Raw genomic sequence first — 12,833 nt, 5'->3', positions numbered from 1 at the left:
ATGTTTGTCGAGGTGTTCATGTCACGAGTCCAAGTCAAGCGCTGATTCAATGCTTGAATCCAATCGATGAGCCTCATTCAAATATTGTCAAATAGGGATCCCCTAGGATGTCATCCCAGCTACGATATGATCAACTTTGCGAAGGAGAAAATGAAGGAAATGGGTGGATTTTATCCTTCCAATTGCACCGCTTTAAAGAAGCTTCTGGATCAGTAGCGTGTACAAATACACTTGGGTCACAGTGAGCCAGTATGTCTATGTAAAGAAAAAAAAAACACTCCAACACAATTTCTTCGCACGGCCCTTTTAATATAGGCGTCTAAAGAGTAGAGCTAAAAACGGAAAAATAACAAATATTAAACCAACATGTTTTAAGCTCACAATTAAGCTTCTCTTGGGGTTGCAATCCAGTTTGGGATACACTTCGATTGAGAGATTTAGACAAGACATTTATATTTAAAACAAACTCTTTGAGGTCCAATATATCGAAGAAATATTTGCAAGATTGAAATTTAGCTTTTTTCAATATGAAAGTTATGGTTGGGATTATATGGTGCTCATTGCTGCTTTCACTTTTAGTTCTAGAACGTCTGAGACACACAGAACATAACAATCATTACCACTGAAACCTCGGAACACATATGGAAGCTCTGATTATATAGCTACAAGGAATAACTCCCTGCAATTCCTGTACACTATAAGGACGCAATCCTTTATGCATACTGGTTTTCTGGAGTTAGTTTGAGTTCACCTTTCATGTGAAATACAAGCAAAGCAACAACTTCCTTAACTGAACATTTTTTCCTACACTGCCCTTCAGAAATAAGTGGTGCACATATAATCGTAATTAATTCAATCCCATTACAACAGTGAACAATATTGTTACGGCCATGTAGCTAACCGATAGCTAGGCCTCGCCGCGTCAGCCACTTTCCTCCACAGATGGTGGTACATTGCGGTGAAACCTCCCCCCCCCCCCCCCCACTTTTGTACATCGCGATGAAGCTCGACACAAGATTAAAGTGAAGCTTGACACATGTAATCAGTGAATTTTCAATCAAAATGTTCGCGAAACCCTGAAGAGCAATCGCCAAAATCGTGTTCGATGGAACTTTGTTTCAGAACTCCTGATCAATACTGCTGTGTTTGTAACTGAGACACCGAAATATAAGTGACAAAACCTAGTTTTTTTTCAGCAGATCTTAAAGGACACATGCAAAGGAAAAAACATTTTTTTTAGACAGCTTAGATGGAAAAAGGATGTCATAAAACGATTTTACAACGAAGAAAAAAAATTTTAGAGCTATATTTTTGGCGCTATACGAATTTGTAATTGGCGCTCGCGGGAGCCACCGCTGGTCACGTGGTAGGCCCGCGCGCCGCCGCGCTGCGTCGCTGCCGCACGCTCAGCGTTGTGCGAACGCCGCTTCAACGAGTTTCTTTACGCCGCCGTCGCCGCCGCCACACAAGTTTGTCTGCTTCGGGGTGCCGCTGCCGTCATCTGACCGGCGCACAGGTCTACCACGTCTGCTTGCGCGTTTTCAGGAGTTTCCTTTGGGCTATAAAAGTTACTTATCTATCTTTGTTTTTTGTTATACGTCAAACAAAGATGAATAAGTTACTTTTAGAAGCCATATAGGAAGCTTCCGAAAGAGCGCAAGCACCAGGTGACAAATATGGGCCCGTCAAGGGCCACTTTTCTGCGGCGCCCGCCGGCGCCAAGTACAAATTCGTATGGCGCCGTAAATATAGTCCTAAAAATTTTTTTTCTTGGTTGTAAAATTGTTTTATGATATCCTTTTTCCATCTAAGCTGTTTAAAAAAAATGTTTTTTTTTCCTTTGCATGTGTCCTTTAATACCAAACCACCATGCTACCTGCAGCCTTGAATTGCTTCCACAAAAGAAATAAAGCATATTAGGCTCCTACCTCACTCTGTTCTGCAAGAAGGGCTCGCTTGATTCTGTGTCTGGAAAGAGAACACACATTGAAAATGAGTTAATTGTAATTTTGCATTAACCAAACTGCTGCCTGATCCACGAGGAATGTAGAGTCCTAAGATAACCCTATGCATCGGCAGCCCCGTTTGCAATCGTAAAATAAAAATGTTTTGATTACATTAGTTTATGTGGTATATGCAGTAAAGTCCATGTTACTAGTTAACCAATCATACATTTTTCATTTGCGTATTTGCCCCCGTAAACGAAGGAAGTGGTAAGCAGATTGGGCTGTGTAAATTGCACTTCTATTTCGAATGCTTGCACATTGCAAACCTTTGGCAGCGTCCTCTTCATTTGATGGCAAATTTGTGAGTTAACTATAATAGTGTAGTTATGAGAGTAGTGCATGGGTTATTTCCCAGACATTAGTACCTTCTAACACCAACTGCTTCGCTTCCGTCAACGCTGCTCGCCGGATTCAAAAAAAACACTTGGACAAACAACCAGCCAATATTTTGCTTACATTTGTTTTCTTGCTGACAACTTATGATGTTCCGTATGCATTACTCACCACGGCCCAACCAGACATTCACAAGACCAGCTGAAAATCTGAGCTTTGGCCACATGTATTGTGGACAAGATTCGACTTCCCGCGTTATATCGTTTTAGGCTGAGTGTGCATAAATATTTTGCTTGAATCAAACCTAACACCCGGTTCATTAATCAAGCATCTGTAATTGTCAAGGAGCTTAATAACATACACTGCGCATGCGTCCAGTAGAGAAAGCTATGAATAGATGCATGCCGTTTGGACAAAAGTCGACACAACCCTGCTTTGTATCGAGGGCTGTTTCGAGGTGGTTGTGACTCATGAAAAAAATAAAGTGTCTGCAAAAATGTATTACTGGAGTAGCCGGCTCTTTGCTAAGTGCCAATATCTTCAGAAGTCAAATAATAAAGAAGAAACATACTTAATGTTTACCAGCTCCAAATTGTAGATACACACTTTAAGAGTAATGCACCTGACCTTGTTAGTTGTACCGAAAGGATTATTCTAACATGCAGCTCACCACTCATTTTAGCAAGTTTAAGATATATGCACAGAACAAGTCGTCTGCTTCTTGGGCAGGGGTTGCGATGATATCAGAAAGCCAAGCTCTTATTGGCTCATTGAAAAAAGTAGTGGGTAGACCTCAAGGCATCTAGCATTGAGGTCTACCCACTATCTTTTTTGATCAGTCAATAAGAGCTCCACATCATTCTGACATCACCGCTACTCCTGAGCAAAAAGCACACGACTTGCTCTCCGCATGGAATACTGACACAAAGATATAAACGACTTACTTCTTCGTTAGGTCATTGACCAGCTCAGAGATATACTTGTTTGTATTCTTCAGCCGGTCAGCGCAAATTTTAGCAGTAGCGACTGCTTTCTCTTCTGGCTTCAATTCTTTGTCCAGCATTATTTTGGTCTCTTGTTCTGTTGGATGGTCGCGTATGTACTTCTCCAACATGTCTGAAAACAAACAAAAACAGAAATTAGAACCCAGTCGAAATCTACTCGTTTTTTTCTTAGTTTAATTGACCCTGGAATCGGCATACAGAAGACTAGCGATAATTAAATCTCGGACATTTCATACTTTCAATTAATTCAAACAAAAAACAAATTTTTAGTTTTTCCCCTATGTTTTCAGCTTACTTCAAACTAGACCATTGAGTTAATTCATACTTCTGCTTGTTTGCACCGACAAATATGGGCTGCCTTTGCCGCCACTAGCTGAGCGTTTGCATTCTTATTTCACCTAAAAATAGTCGGAAATAAAGCATATCACCATCCTGCACTTATTTAAGTGGTCAAAACCACTTGGACTACTCTGGCGACAGAACACGGCAATGCACAATCGTGTGTTGACGCGAGGAAAAGAAAAAAAAAAAACGTCCTCGGGTACGAAAGTGACACTTGGCCACATCTGCTTTTCCCAGCGTGCTGCCGAAGGCCGACTCCGAAGCATGTGACCCGCCTTTGCAGTATTTGCTACTTTGCAGCCACCGTAGCAGGCACGTAGCCAGGGGAGGGCCCGTGGGGCCCGGGCCCCCTCGGAAATCTTCCATTTTGCTGGAGCCTCCTCTCCTCTCCCCTCCCCTCCCCTCCCTCCCTCCCTCCCTCCCTCCCCCCAAACATAATCCTGGCTACATGCGTGCACCGTAGTGTAACGCACCACATATTCCCTCATTGGCTGTGGCAAAGTTTTCATCATGTCGCTGCGAGGTAAATACCAAACTCTCTCCGTAAAGGAGAAATTGGTTGCGATGGGAGAGAAGTTGATTCGGAAGTGAAGAAGTGGCACTGAAACATGGGATTACTAGGAGTATCCTGACTACCATTTTCAAAGTGAAGGACAAGCTTTTGAGCAACGCAAGCCGATTCGTACTGGATCAAAAAAGCCTTAGGGTAACGGCACACCCACAGCTTGAAAACCGAAACTTGGATTTCGCAAAATAAAGCTGCAGAAGCATTGATCGGGACACTACGAATTCCAAAACATCACTCAGAGATCGATATCTCAAACGGATGGCCGTATTTTTGGAAAAGAAGGGAGCAATCAAGTGAGGAATGTGGCATCACGGTTATATTCAAACGGTTCAGAATGAGGGGAAGCGGCCTCGCTTCAGTTCACCAGCTCGACGGGACGAAGCGAGGAGGACAGGGAATGAGAATAGAATCGTAATGCCCCATGCCTCGCCGGCCGTGTTCAGTCGCGCATTTCTTTGAAAAAAAATATGGCCATCCGTTAAACACTGTATGAATGGTGTTTTTGGATTCTGCAGCATCCCGCCTATCGCTCCAGCCCTGTTTTGCGAGCTAAAAATTTCAGTTCAGTATCCCTTTAAGCGTGCACGGAGCTCCAATCTGCCAATAAGTGAACTGATCCTGCGAAAAAAAGCTGACAAACTATCCTTGCGGTTCGTATAAAACACAAAAATGAAGTTGTGATAATTCAAACAAAAATCTGTGGTTTTGTCAAGTATAGATTAACGAACATCTAGTGTAATTGCAAGTCTTTTAAACTCTAAAAGCATAGAGCGCTGCTAAACTCTTCTTTTGAAGAAAGCAAGCTTTATGTTTAGCTAAAACGGTTTTCATGATAATGTGGCATTATCATGCAATAAAAGGTAACTGATAAGTGCAGATATTTCTATGTATTACACAGTATATAGACCTCACTGCAAACGTAAGCCTCTTAATTCAGCACATGATTGGAGAAATCAGCAATGCACCTGAGGAGCAATGTCAATTTTCCCAATTTCCCCACGCTTTTTTTACGACAGAACCAGTAGAAAGCACACAACCACTAGAGAGCACATCATTTCTATGCTGACAGTCACTGCAAGCATCTTAGAAAGTAATTATCTTACTGCGAACAGCAATCTTCTTTTCCGGCGTCATCGGAATCTTCCCCTGAGCACCCAGTTTTTTCAACCTGTTGCAGGGCCTGCCGCTCACACTTCGTTCAAGTAGTTGAGGCGTCGTCCACATCGTCCTGGACGCATCTTTGGCACACTTCGAATCGCACGTAGCTTTGAACACAAACTTCAGCTTGCTACTGGGTATGAGAATGTTGCACCCCACATGAACCTGGAAACAGAACATTGTTGAACATAGCCTACAAGATATGCATCGTAACTTTTAAGAAGCAGACAACAAGTCAATTCAGGCCACGACAGTCCTTTAAATAAAGGTGCGAAGAGATGATCACCTCATCATAAGGTGTTCACAAGCTAATGATATGTGAAAGAATGAAAAGGGCTACCTTTTTTAATACTACTACAGTCGAATCTCATTAATTCAAACTATCTTAATTCAAACTAACATGCAGGTCCCATCCTATGCATCTCTATGGGAGGTAACTCCTGGTAATACAAACATTGCTTTATTCAAACAAATTTTCGGCCCCCCTTAAGTTTAAATTAATGAGAGTCGACTGTAGATAAAATATTTTCCTCCGACACCTGATTATATCGCTAGCCATTAAACATAATTGAGAACTGCAAGGGGTTTTGTTAACCATATACGTATGATCCTGCCACGTCCCAAATTTTAATGCAACAGTATAATGAGGAAAATACCAGATTCTACTTCGCAGATTTAGGATTAAACAACACATTGTTCATACAAGGTTTCATGAAACTCAAACTTTGCGATGTTGCACATTTTCCGAGGGGATCGGTGGCCGAGTGGGCCAGTGCACACCAGCTCAGACCACGTGGAGCGAAAACTAGCGCTGCAGAACCCAGGGATTCTAAGTACAGTTGCACCCCTGCCCGTTTCAATCTGGATGAGCATTGTACCGGCGTGTGGTCGTGTATCACTACTATGTGGTACGCGTTGAAGACCCCAGGCTAGTCGTTGTACTGCACTGGCTAAATTTCTCCTCTACAGTGGGAAACAAGTCGCCCATTGAGGCAGACTAAGTTCTAAAATGTATGAACATACACACATTGCAATTTTTTTTTGTGCACATTTGCCAATGCAATCATTGTTTAAAGGAACCTCCAAGTGAAATTCTTTCTTTTACATAATAAAACTGCAGCTTAAGGTTTAAAACAAGAATCCGAAAAGAGCAAGTTTGACGTGCTCGTGAAGCGGATATTGTAGCGAGTTTGTTCGACTCCATTCAACAAGTTTCGTTTCAGCCGGCACTCCCCGAGTGGCTGCACTTGCCGAGTCCATTTTAGGGCCAGCACATGCGGAGTACCGCAGCTGCTTGCACCAGATCGCCATCCCAGCATGCATTGCACACTAAAGTCGATAGTGATGAACAGCACAAGTTGAGGTGATAATGTCGGGTAATCTAGCACCCCTAGCAGTGCTACTTGGGTCTACTTTCTCCACCAGCGAAGTTGAAGAGCTCCTTCAAGAGATCAATAGCTTAAGAAGCTAACTGAATTGCGTCAATTATATGAACAGCATCATTGCTATGACGACAGAATCTCTTTCACCTTACATTAGGCCGTAGCTAAGGATAAAAGCATGATGGCAGCTTGTGCAATTTAGCTGCATTCTTGAGCTAGGAGCTCATACTACAGTATAGACCACTTACAACGTAACCGCTTATAGTGCAGGACCGGGTATAACGCGGCTTTTTTAAACCACCGGTTCGCCTCCCATAGAACTCCATGTAATTGCATACCGCTTAAGATGCAGGCACGCGAAGGGAAATACCGGTTATAGTGCGGTTTCTGGAACAGCCCGCCGACCGACCAACGCAGCGAGCACGCTTCCCTGTGCGACACTAGATAACGGCGCTAGCCGCAAGTGGCACTCGCGGGGCAAGACGCGGGGCAAGGAGGTTGCTCGAAGAAGCGGGGAGAAGCAAAGAGAGAGGATTCAGTCGCCATAGCGACGGAGAGACGCACGCATGTGTCGTTCACGTGCGTGCGTCCCTCCGCTGCGTTGGAGAACAACCGCAACGACAGACCAATTGCAGGTTGAGGAGAAGTGTTCGCGCGCGTTGCATGCCGGTCGCGGGCCGGCTGCTTCTATCCGCAAACATGGCGGCAGTTGTAATTGTCGACGTAGACGGCGTGGTTATGGTGGCTAGCATAGCGTGGTGGAAGCTCATTGTTCCGCATAAAAGCGCTATCCTTGACTGTGAATTTTCGTTGTGTGTCGCTATGATAACCCAGCACGTACTAGAAGGGAAGATCCACCGACTCGTGCGGCGATGTCGTGGCGGCACTCTCAAGACGGCAGAAACGCTCATGTTGTCGTGTTGTTTACTTCGACTACAGTGGTGATTTCTAAGCATTTGTGTTTTCGAACATCGCCCGGATTTCTTATTTGGAGCATTTCATGCCTGTGCTCAAAATGAAGGTATTACTGGCGCGTACCGTATAAATGATGCGAATTTTCACGCGTTTTCATCACCGGAGAAAAGTGATTAGGGTTAGCAATCCTGAACACTCGCAACGTCCGTCCGCAACCCGCGACGCCCTTAAAAGGCTGCGTCAGGCAAAAGTCGCTTATTTCTTTCAAAATGTGTGCCACACTTGAGAGAGAAGCGAGAGAAGTGTACTAGTCTGGTGAAATAACGACTTTCCTCTTCATCTAACATAAAAGTAAATTCTTTTACAAAGGTAGGTTGTCTGATGGCTTGCATTTTTGGCCTGAAAAATTGATGTTTTGGTTATAGTAGTGCGGTACCGCTTATAGTGCGGATTTTCGCGACTCCCGCGACATACGTTATATGCAGTCTACACTGTATTTACCTACATTGCGGTCTATCATAAGGTGAGAAGCACAGTGCTTAGATCAGCCATGCAGAGCGTCGTTAGCAGGATTGCTCAATAACTTGTTTTGGGTATAAGGCCGCAAAGCAGAATATTCATATTTCCAAAATCGGCGTCTGTGCGCGTTTCATAAGTGCTGCCAAAAATGATGTAAAAAAATCTCTAATAGAATGGTTGTTCACCACATTTTTCGTCGCAAATAGAAACAACTGGCACTCCACTGTTGCATTTCTGCCTGCTACGTAGCCTAACAGCAAGTTTGTTTTGGTTCATAGTTGGCACACGTACCACAGCAGAGATAGCAAAAGCATCGTGGTACACTCGTCAAGTGAACCAGGTCTCAGGGTAAAACTTATGTCGATGTGTCAAACAAACTCGCTATTACAGAGGCGACCACAAAAACGTCATGTCTATGGTGATGGGGCTGGCCACCCTACACCATGATCTGTGCTTTGTTCTTTTAGTTTTTGTTTTCAATTTTGATTCGAACGCACACATAATTTTGAGTATATAATTTGGGGTGAAAAAAGCATGTTAGTAATGTGCAAATGCTGTATCCCTTCAATTTAGCGAAGAGTGCTTAAAACTGACTTAGATACCAACCTGTCCTTCGTGTTCCTGGAATAGTGGAGTTGATGACCTGTTTGCAAAATCCTCGCCGAGGTCCTCAGGACGGGGCTCAGGAGGGGGCTCCAGATGGGGCTCCGGGCGGGGCTCCGGACAGGGCTCAGGAAGGAGCTCAGGAAGGTGCTCAGCTAGGGGCTCAGGCAGGGGCTCAGGCAGGGGCTCAGGCAGGGGCTCAGGCAGGTGCTCATGCAGGTGCTCAGGAAAGGGCTCCTATCCCTCCATGCACGGCACCTGCCATAACAAAGTACACAATAAAACCACTTCAAACTATATTCCACTTGAAGTTGTTTCCAGTACTGGCAAAACCACAGGCACAAGGACATGGTTTTCAAAAGCACTTTCTACATGCCACTAGTCATGTATGCAAAGCATTTTGCTGTTCGACTCGTTCCCACCCACACCTTCATCAGTACCGAAAAGAATATGTCAAATAGAGCATAGGGTCAAGTAAGGTGTTTTCCGGCAAACACATCTTTACACAATAAATCATCAATATTCTGTTCAAGATGTATCAGAGATGAACCTGCTTTTTCATAAACAGCAATTTCTCACCAAGGCCCGAGCGGAGACATCGCTGATTGGTGGTCGATTCCTGGGAACCTGGTCATTGGGTCGCCTATCATAAAAATAAAGGCATACTGAAGTTACTCCGAACATTAAAATATTTCATAAGGAAAGTTAAACAAATTACCCCAGCACGCTGGTCCTTGCACTTGAAACGCTTAGTGGTGCAGGAGCTGCCTCTGCTTGAGCTTGTGGTCCCTTGACTTGGACATTAGCTCCTGGATGAACATCTATAAATATTAAGACTTAAGAAATCTGCAGTTTTTTAAAACAACTATAAACAAGCCAATTCATCCCAAAGTGAACATACCAAACTTAGAGAGGAGGGTCCAGGACAAAGCTTTCCTTAACTGCCGCTCCTCCTCCAGCTCCTTCTTTGTAGCTGCTAGCTCCGTCTTCACACGTTTCAATTCTCTCTCCAGATCACCGTTAGCCTCCCTTTCAACTCTTTGCAGCTTCTCAGGGACAACCCCTTCGTCATCATCCTCACTGCTGTCGACACTCGGTGCCGCCCTTTTTTTCCTGCTCAGAATGTCGGTCATCTCCTTTTTGCGTGAAGCCCTCTGGGCAGACATCTGCTCTCGTCTTGATCTTGTACTGGTTGCCTGTAAAACCAATCTGTTACAACTGTACCATGACACACATAGGGTGGTTCAAGTCACCAGGCTCGATCTAAAATGGACCGTAAAAATCGACGCCTGCACGTAGCCATCTAATCTTTTCGTAAAAGGTGTAATTCACAGGTTGTTTTTTTCTTGTAAAATTACAAAGCGTAGCTCTCTTTCTGTAAAAAATAAGGCCAAGAAAGTTGCCAGGGTCTACGGCGGGCAGCAATGCAGACGACAGTGGTCCGGTAGCAGGGTGTGTTTGGCGTTCGTATTGATAGATGGCGCTGCCTTCTTATCGCGACGTGCAGGCGTCGATTTTTACCACGGTGGACGGCTCGCGACCACCGTGGTTTATTAAAATGAATATAATCTTTTCGAAATGTACCTTCGGTTAAAAAATAAATGCGAACAATAAAAACAAACTTAAAGTAAAAAAACGCGTCTGCATAACGGCGGTGCTTTTGCTGCCAACGGATTTCGTCTGCGTGTCGTCTGCTTTCTCTCGCTGGTCGGCTGCACCTTCCAACGGTGCTCTCGATGCCATCTATCAATATCTATCAATACGAGCGCCAAACACACCCCGCTACTGGATTAAGTCTGGGTTGCCGCCCGCCGTAGACCCCGGCAAGTTTCTTGGCCCTACTTTTTACTAAAAGAGAACTACGCTTTGTAATTTAACAAAAAAAAAACTGACCTGTGAGAGACACCTTTGACATAAAGCTTAGATGGCTACGTGCAGGCGTCGATTTTTACGGTCCATTTTAGATCGAGCCTGGTGACTTGAACCACCTTATATAACTAGAGAATTACCTGACTGTCATTGATGGGGCCCTCGAAGATAACAGGCAGAGCAGTTGCCCTTGACTTTAAGATGCTCTTTATCAGTTCCTGCTGATTTTCTGGTTTTGAAAACAAACAAAAAATAAACAATAAGCACATGAAAAGTTAGCCCCTTCTAAGAAACCTCTACAGCAAGTGTGATAGCCGGACTAATGAATATCCATACTAACGGGCACTTTAAAGGAGTTCTGAATTATCCCCTTTAAAGAATCAGGGAATCAGCGCACGCCAATAAGTGCGAGGTCGCGACCTGATTCACCAATTCTTTCAAGGAGTTGAAAGAATTGGTAAAGGGGAAGGATGGAGGGACAGGTAAAGTGGGTAGTGGTGGAGTGGGTGGTGCTAGGCTGGAATGGGGGATTAATTCATTGCTTTGAAACTTAGTAAATTTCGTTTCACCACTGCGATACGTATTTCAATAAATTTGAGCTCGCTATGGGCCGACGCCAATTTTTTCGGCTCCTTTCAGAGGTATATACACGATTGCAAGTAGGGCCTGCGGCGGCCGCGATTTGGGTGGCACACACTTGGTTGTACGACGTTTAAGCCAAGGCCGACTTTTTGTCGAGACACTTTACGAATGGTCGGCCGCCGAAAAGCGGTGCGTGTTTACGTGGGCTAGGTGGTTTAACGTTTTGTAATGAGGCGCCGCAGACTGTCGCCGTGAAGCGGCGTGAACGCCGCGGGGGGATGGGTTAACACGCGCCCCAGTGATTTGCTAAAACGTCGATCGCACAAATGACCGCTGTTCGCTAAAGCATAATTCGCTCCTGTGATACGGATCCCTCCTGCAAGAGCCTCCCGCAACACAGGCCATGTAACTGAGAATCTGAAAGACCATAGTTACTTCTACACGACCGTTCGTTACCAGTGGCCGTAACAAACCCTCTCGCTCGTTCACGTGAACATTTGTTGACAAATGTCTTACCTGCCAACTGAAGGATAAAGGCTGCGTAATAGCCTTCTTGATCCCCCGTCGCAGTCCTCCAGTAGGCTTCGTAATGACGCCCTTTGTCGTAGTCGACAACAGTCTTTGGGTTGAAGTGTCTAATTAAAGTCGCTGGAACAATAGCCTTAATATTGTCCTGAACGTACCGAACATGGGCAAACATCATTAGCTGTTGAAAATAAATAAGCGCTGGAGACGGCCGCAACAACCACGTTGCTCGCGTTTAGGTAAACAAGCACACATGTATTCAGCACCGGTCAGAAACTGCGGGTGGCGGCGCGCCGGCGTTTTTTTGTTTTTTTTTTCTCCGGCGGCGGTGCGGCGCGGAGGAGAAACAATGTTATAAAAAATACTTGCACAAATAAAACACGAAAATGGTTAAAAAAAGAAAACACCAATATCAAGCAATAATGTACGCCGCGGTTACGATGCGCCGGCGTGATAATATTTGTGGAATCGGTTAGCGGCGCAAGCGGCGTGACTGCGGCGGCGGCGGCGGCGGCGGCGGCGGTGCGTCGCTCACACGCCGCACGCGTCTGTTCCTAACCAGTGTTAGCGTTGGCGGCAACACTTTGATAAAAAATTCATTATATACGAGCAGTCAGCGATTTTTAACGATGCATTCTACAGCAAGCCCCAACTTTAAACGTCTCTTGCTAAAAAAAAATAACTTGAAATATGCTTTACGACATTTATAATCTACTTTTGACTTGTGTTTTTGCTATTTTTATCAACCACCCAACGGCAACCCGATGAAGTGAAATCCAAATCCAACACGAAACAACCATTAGCTTCACCTGCTTCACCGGCATCACATTTGGGAAGTGCGAAGTGGTTCGGGGTTCAGTCGCGCTATTATGTCTGTCAAACAGTTGCCGTTGGACGAACCGCAAAATAAACGATCCAAGAAGGTGTACTTGGAACCAAATGAACCTTTTAATGTTCCGTCATCGACACTGCACTACCGGAGCAGCCTACCCCGTGAATCTAGCGAGCCCGTTAGTGACAATCCAGC

At 44.7% G+C, this 12,833-nt stretch overlaps 1 pseudogene; it reads right to left on the bottom strand.

Moving 5' to 3' along the window:
• Positions 1-1,838: 1,838 nt before the first annotated feature.
• On the bottom strand, positions 1,839-11,981 carry LOC120841746 (annotated as a pseudogene).
• Between the last annotated feature and the right edge of the window lie 852 nt (positions 11,982-12,833).

Source organism: Ixodes scapularis, unplaced genomic scaffold (genome assembly GCF_016920785.2).
Source record: "Ixodes scapularis isolate PalLabHiFi unplaced genomic scaffold, ASM1692078v2 ptg000323l_1__unscaffolded, whole genome shotgun sequence".
NCBI lineage: Eukaryota > Metazoa > Arthropoda > Arachnida > Ixodida > Ixodidae > Ixodes > Ixodes scapularis.
The sequence above is the reverse complement of the archived record's forward strand: the minus strand, read 5'-3'. Positions and strand labels throughout refer to the sequence as shown.